Here is a 6,528-nt window from a genome sequence, read left to right on the forward strand (position 1 = left end):
AGTAAAGGCAAGGAGCAGCACATGAGTGCAGTATTGACTGACCTGTTGGAAGAGTGGATGGACGTAACCTAGGGTGAGCAGAGACTTGTGAAAAACACTCAACACAACACAAAGGCTTTTAAACTGCTTTTGAGGAAGCAAGGACAAGAAAGATACAACTTCCCTCCTTCACTCCCAGGCAGATTTCTGGATGCTGACAACTAACAGAAAGCAAAATGACAATTTCTTGAGTTTGCTTCTCATCTTGTCTACAAAGGAGACTTGTCTTCAAAATGGAAGAGCTGTGTCAACAATCTGGAGAAGAAGCTGATAAACAAAACAGGGGAAAAGATGGGGAAGGAATGTTTAACTGTTTAGATCAATGTCTATTTCCGGGGATACTCTATTACAGCAAGGTTTCTCATTCTCGGCACTAATTATATTTTAGGCTGGATAACTCGGTTGTGGGGGGGCTGTTCTGTGTGTGGCGGGATGTTTAGCAGCATCCCTGGCCTCTACCCACTAAATACCAGTAGCAGCAGCCTCCCCATGTGACAACCAAACGTGTTTCCTGATATAGCCCAATGTCCCCTGGGGAGCCGAAGTACCCTGTGTGAGAGCCACCGTGTTACAGGGCAGCGAAAAACTTGTATGTATTATCACAGAATTATTGTTTGCATCTTTGAGTGATCATGGCATTGGGAACTGACAAATCAAAAAGGTCGCTACTAAAATTTAAGACCAGTAAATTTGATGTTGATCCCCAGCAAATTTTAATACAGCATTAAAATATAATTAATCAGAAAAGAGAGCAGTGATCTTGTGATATCTTGGTAGAGTTACATGAAGAGCCATTCATACTAATGTAATTTTGTTCTCTTCCCCCTTTTTCTCAATATCATCTCAATATCATTGCAAATGGTTTCACTAAAACATTTTTTAAATCTTTTGTGAAATCTCCTTTGACAAGAGGAAGAAATGGGAGCTGTCGCATACACAGTTGATATGAGCGTATATTGGTAAAATCTCTGGAAGGGACCCTGGCAATATCCAGGGAAGTTCATATGCACAAATTTTCAGACTAAGCAATGCCGCTTTTAGGAATTTCAATATGTGTACAAAGATGTATCTATTGCAGTATTGTAACAAAAAGCTAACCACCTAAATGTGCATTAATTAGGGACTGGTTAATTAGTTGTCATATATTCTTTCATTCCTGTGACCAGAAGGTCAGGAAAAGCGTTAAGAAATACTAGTATACAGAATCCAATTGGATGGCATTTGCTTAGCAGTAGAGGAGATATTCAAAACACTTCACCACCACTTGGAAGGCCCTTGTGTACCAGATGTTCACACTTTAGCTTCTGGGTCTAGGAAAGTCTAGGGCAGTGATGGCGAACCTATGACACGCGTGTCCGAGGTGACACGCGAACTCTTTTTTTTTGGTTGATTTTTCTGTTACATGGCATTTACATATATAAAATAAATATCAAAAATATAAGTCTTTGTTTTACTATGGTTGCAAATATCAAAAAATTTCTATATGTGACACGGCACCAGAGTTAAGTTAGGGTTTCTCAAAATGCTGACAGGCCAAGCTCAAAAGGTTCGCCGTCACTGGTCTAGGGGGTCCCCAGCAGAGACCAAGAAGAGGAAGGACACGTGGTAGGAGAGAGAGGGAGTTAAACAAGCATTTCATATTTTAACACTTTGTATCACCTCACTGGGGAATGTCAGTTCTCACCAAGACAGAAACATTAAAATATTCCAGAACCGCATGGATTCAACCAAATGGCAGCTATAAGGAAGAGTGAAGTAAACTTATATGAACTGATACATTAATTTTTTTTTAAATTTATACCAGAAACTGTTAGCAGTTGCCATGTGGGAAGAGGATCAGGGAACTTAGGGTGAGTCAGGGAAGGGGGAGATTTCTTTTGTTGTATACCCTTTGTGGCAGATGCTACAGATGTGCTCACACCCCTGCCAGCCCTGGCCTACCTTTCCTCCTCCAGACTACACCAACCAAACACAGCCTGGGTGATGTTTGTTCACCTGTCGGACTGACAAGGTGAATTCTGGGAGGGCATTTTGATCAGAGCTGTAAGAGTCAGGGACATGCTCTCAGCACACACTGTTAGTGGCGGTATAAATGGATGCGCTCTTCTTGAAGAGATGCATGGCAATAGCTCTCAAACGTTTAATCATGTATGCTATTTAAGCTTGGACATTTCCAATTACAGTCAATACTTACTAAATTTTAAAATGAACATTCCTTTTGCCCCAGAAATTCTACTTCCATGAGTTTATCCTAATGATACACTTATTAAAGTGCATTAAGAGATATCAACAAAGATATTCATTACAGCATAGCAACATGAAAAACGAAAAATACTGAAAACAACAAACATATCCATTAACACAGAATGGACTAAATAAATTATGCTACAGACACTATGAAGTTGAAAAGAACAAGGTAGATCTACATAAATGGCTAGAAATCTGTCCTAAATAAATGTAACTGTCCAACGTGGGGGAGAAGAGGAGACAGGAGATGCAGGTCAACAAGTGTAACGGTATGCATTTTCCTTCTTCGCCTAAAGTAGAATCTGTACATTAACAAGAAGAGCAGAATGCATAGCTATTGTCTAGGCAATCGGCAAAGCTTGTCACAGATTATTTGGTCCTTTGTTGTCCCAGACTGGGAAGAGAGGAACTACTGAGTCTAACAAAAAAGCAAGTTAATTCTCCACTTCCCATGACCTATGAGCTCCAGACCCTCAAGTAAGTAAGAGTCCGGTACCTCTTTTAGAGACTCTCAGAGAAATCCCCCTTCATCCCCACCCACAAACACACACACTGGACAGGACACGCCGTGAGGTCGGGCTTTATTTGGTTCCCTAGCATGGATCCCCAGCACTAAGATAATGTCTGGTCCGAGTCATCTACACCGAGAGAGGGGTTCCAAAGCCAGCACTACGGTAGGTCCATGCGGCCCTCTCAGCAATCTGCCTCTCAGTCATGCTGTGGGTTCTCCGTGAGCTAACCGGGCTCACTCTGCATTGGTACCACCTCCAGGAGCCTCATCCACTGAGACCTGGTCATTCACTTATTATCTCGTTACACCTCCGTCCCAATTCTCTATCTCATAATGCAAATAGAATAGAAGAGATAAATGCTATATGGTGTCATTGAAGTAATGCTCCTCAAAGCACAGATCTGCGATGAGATACGGAGCTTGCACTATAATGTAAATTGATAACTGTTTCACTCATCTAGACAGCCTTGCTACAAAGGCTTAGGGCATAGATGACTCGCATCCTGGTACAAACTCTTTATGCCCTTTCACAGACCATTAATTAGATTGGGAAATGCTGATCACATTTGGAAAAGTGCTAATATCAAGTGGGGCCTAAGGTGCTCAAGTTCCACTCCTTGAAGGCCTTGCTTTGCGCTAATCATTGCCTTCTGCCTCGATTTCCCCATGAAAGGGAGACCTGAAGCATCACTAATTGGTTAGGACCATAAAAGGCAGGAAAAGAGGTGGGGGACCAGGGGTGTCAAATAAATTTGATCTAAATTTATAATTCTGTACATAGGAACTCAGTCACTCCTCAGAACCTGGAAGTTAGTGATTCAGTTGGTAGCAGATTACTGGCTATGTCTGTCCCAAGCAGCAATATGTAGTTAAAAACAGTAATGAAAGCACGTGAAAATCAGATGCAACGGCTAATAGTCCTGTTCACTTTTTTAACTCTGTATTCTCAGTTATCTGTCACTTTCCATTAGATTTGCAAGTTGGCTAATCTCAGGAGCTCCACTTCCCCAGCACCATGTCACTGAAAACCCAGTATCCACACAAAACTGCTTTTTGAGTCTCTACACTAACATTCCCATGAGCCAATGATCCATAAATAAACACTATTTGTAAGTCTTCATTAGAAAGCACATGGTTTCTCTTCAGGCAAGATTGGGCTGCCAATTTCTCTTCTTAAATGTGAATCTCTTCTATTAAAAAAAAATAAAAACATGCAAACAGACATTCATAGTAAACAGAAAAGAGAACACCCATCCTTTCATAGCTATGACCTCTAAGTATCACTGAAAAGTAAAACGCCACAATTTAAAAAAAAATTAATACAGGCAGAATATATTCTTTAAGAATTCACAACCAGCCCTGGCCTGTGTTGCTCAGTGGTTAGAGTGTCAGCTCACGCACTGAGGGTCTTGGGTTCAATCCCTGGCCCCAGTCAGCACGGGGGAGGCAATCAATGTGTCTCTCCTACATTGATGTTTCTCTCTCCCTCCTCCCCTCCCTTCCATTCTCTCAAAAAATTAAAGGAGAAAACATCCTCAGATGACTATTAACGAGAAAAAAAAAAAGAATTCACAACCCTATTCCTCAAATCACCTCCCACCAAGTAATACTGATCTCTCTACTCTCGCCACTTCGATTTCTGTGAACCAGCCACCATCTCCAAAAAATCAAATATTGATCACCAATCCCTTAGTGTTTTCCCTTTGATATATTCTATTTCCATAACCATTGCTCCCACATTAAATGACAAACTTAAAGCTTCATATCTTCCATGACTCCCACTCTAGCCATGCTCTTGTGTGCACCCTCTCCTTCCTTTCTACTGTGCTACCTACAGATTTTCTCCAAATACTTCTAATTTCCCCAAACTTTTATTATAAAGTGTGTATCCTTCCTAATTCTGCTATTTCTTTGTCACAGTTGGACCATAAAATTCATATAAATCAGAATGATATATACATGGTGCTCTAACAAAGTTATAAATGTTATTGTTCTAAAGCCCACAGTAATATAGCTAGTCAACAATACTATCTGTTGGGCCCGGCTGGTGTGGCTCGGTGAACGAGCGTTGAGCTATAAACCAGGAGATCACTGTTCAGTTCCAGGTCAGGGCACATGCCCGGGGTGCAGACTCAATCCCCCGGGGGGGGGGGGGGGGGGAGCGCCATACAGAAGGCAGCCAATCGATAATGTTCCGCTCTCATCACTGATGTTTCTTTCTCTCTCTCTCTATCCTTCTCCCTTCCTCTCTGAAATGAATTTTTTAAAGCATATTTAAAAATAATAATAGTAATAATAATACTATCTGTTGGTTTCAGACACAAGGTGAAGGATTTCAACTCTGACACACAGAGCCTTATTGATATCTGTGAAATGTGATAAGTTGAAATTTTGTAAATAGAAGGGATTCTGTCCTTCCAAACACTTAGTGTGTTCCTATCTGTGTGCCTGTGCCTCACAAAAATGCATATCAGAGACACTCAATAAGTATTTCAGTTGGTAGACAAGGAATTTTACAATGCCTTAAAAAAAAATCTTTACAAATCACAACATTTGTCTTCAACGCTAATGCTCTCTAATTCAAGTCCACACTTAAGAATAGAGCTTAAAGAAATTATTTTTAAAATAAATAAATATACGCACACACAAAGATATTTAACACAGCATGTAGATGCTTGGCAATGATTAATAAAATTATATCTATTTACTTGGAATAATGTTACACAGCAACCTAAGATAATATCTATGTAGAATAGATATTATTTGGAAAATTTTTTGGCATACGGTTAAATGAAAAAGCATGGTTCCAAATTTTATCTACAGCATTATTGCAATTCACTTTAAAGCCATGCAGAGAAAAAAGACTAGAAGGAAATACATCAATAAAATTACAGATCATTTTTTCTGTGCTTTTACATCTCATACAATGAATATATATTACTATTATAATGAAACTAAAGGAAGCTTTACTATAAAAAGTCCAATATGTTACTCAAATAAGAAGGCAGACAGACTCTATGCAGGAGGTAACAAATGGGAATAGCTGTGTCCATGCTCTTTATATTGTGGGTTTCCCCATTTAACCAATGTGTCCTGTGCTACTACTGTGTTAATGTTTTTATCGTGGGTAACAACATTTTAATAGCGCATCCAAATGTGCCATTCAAATTTGACTGCTGATTCTTCATATTCCAAAGTACAAGTATTCTCAATATGTTGACCTTTCCATCTGCCTAAAGAAGCTAGCCACAACCCAGAACCAAAACTACTAATAATTTGAAATCCTAATTTTCCCACATAAGCAAATCATTGGATCTCATGGATCTTCAGAGACGTTGCAACAGTCTCTCCTCATGGTGTCTTATCAGGGACTCAAAACCTCTACAGCAGTGGTTCTCAACCTTCCTAATGCCGCGACCCTTTAATGCAGTTCCTCATATTGTGGTGACCCCCAACCATTAAATTATTTTCGTTGCTACTTCATAACTGTAATTTTGCTACTGTTATGAATCATAATGTAAATATCTGATATGCAGGATGTATTTAGGTGACCCCTGTGAAAGGGTTGTTCGACCCCCAGGTTGAGAACCGCCGCTCTACAGCTACCGAGCTTCCTGAGGCCTAACCTAAATTCTTCCTGATTTCCATCTGAACTCATTCCTTCCAGTTCTGGCCTCAGGGCAACCGAGAGCAGCCGCTCACAGTCCCGCAGACCCCACTGTGACCGCTCT

General features: G+C 40.2%; 1 protein-coding gene across 1 annotated transcript in view; it reads right to left on the reverse strand.

The window, feature by feature from the left end:
* CTNNA3 (catenin alpha 3) overlaps positions 1-6,528 on the reverse strand; it is a gene marked incomplete at its 3' end in the record, with an annotated part of 1,162,049 nt that overhangs the window by 1,154,758 nt on the left and 763 nt on the right. The window lies entirely within an intron of this gene.

The sequence above is a fragment of the Myotis davidii genome, unplaced genomic scaffold (assembly GCF_000327345.1).
Source record: "Myotis davidii unplaced genomic scaffold, ASM32734v1 scaffold134, whole genome shotgun sequence".
Taxonomy (NCBI): domain Eukaryota; kingdom Metazoa; phylum Chordata; class Mammalia; order Chiroptera; family Vespertilionidae; genus Myotis; species Myotis davidii.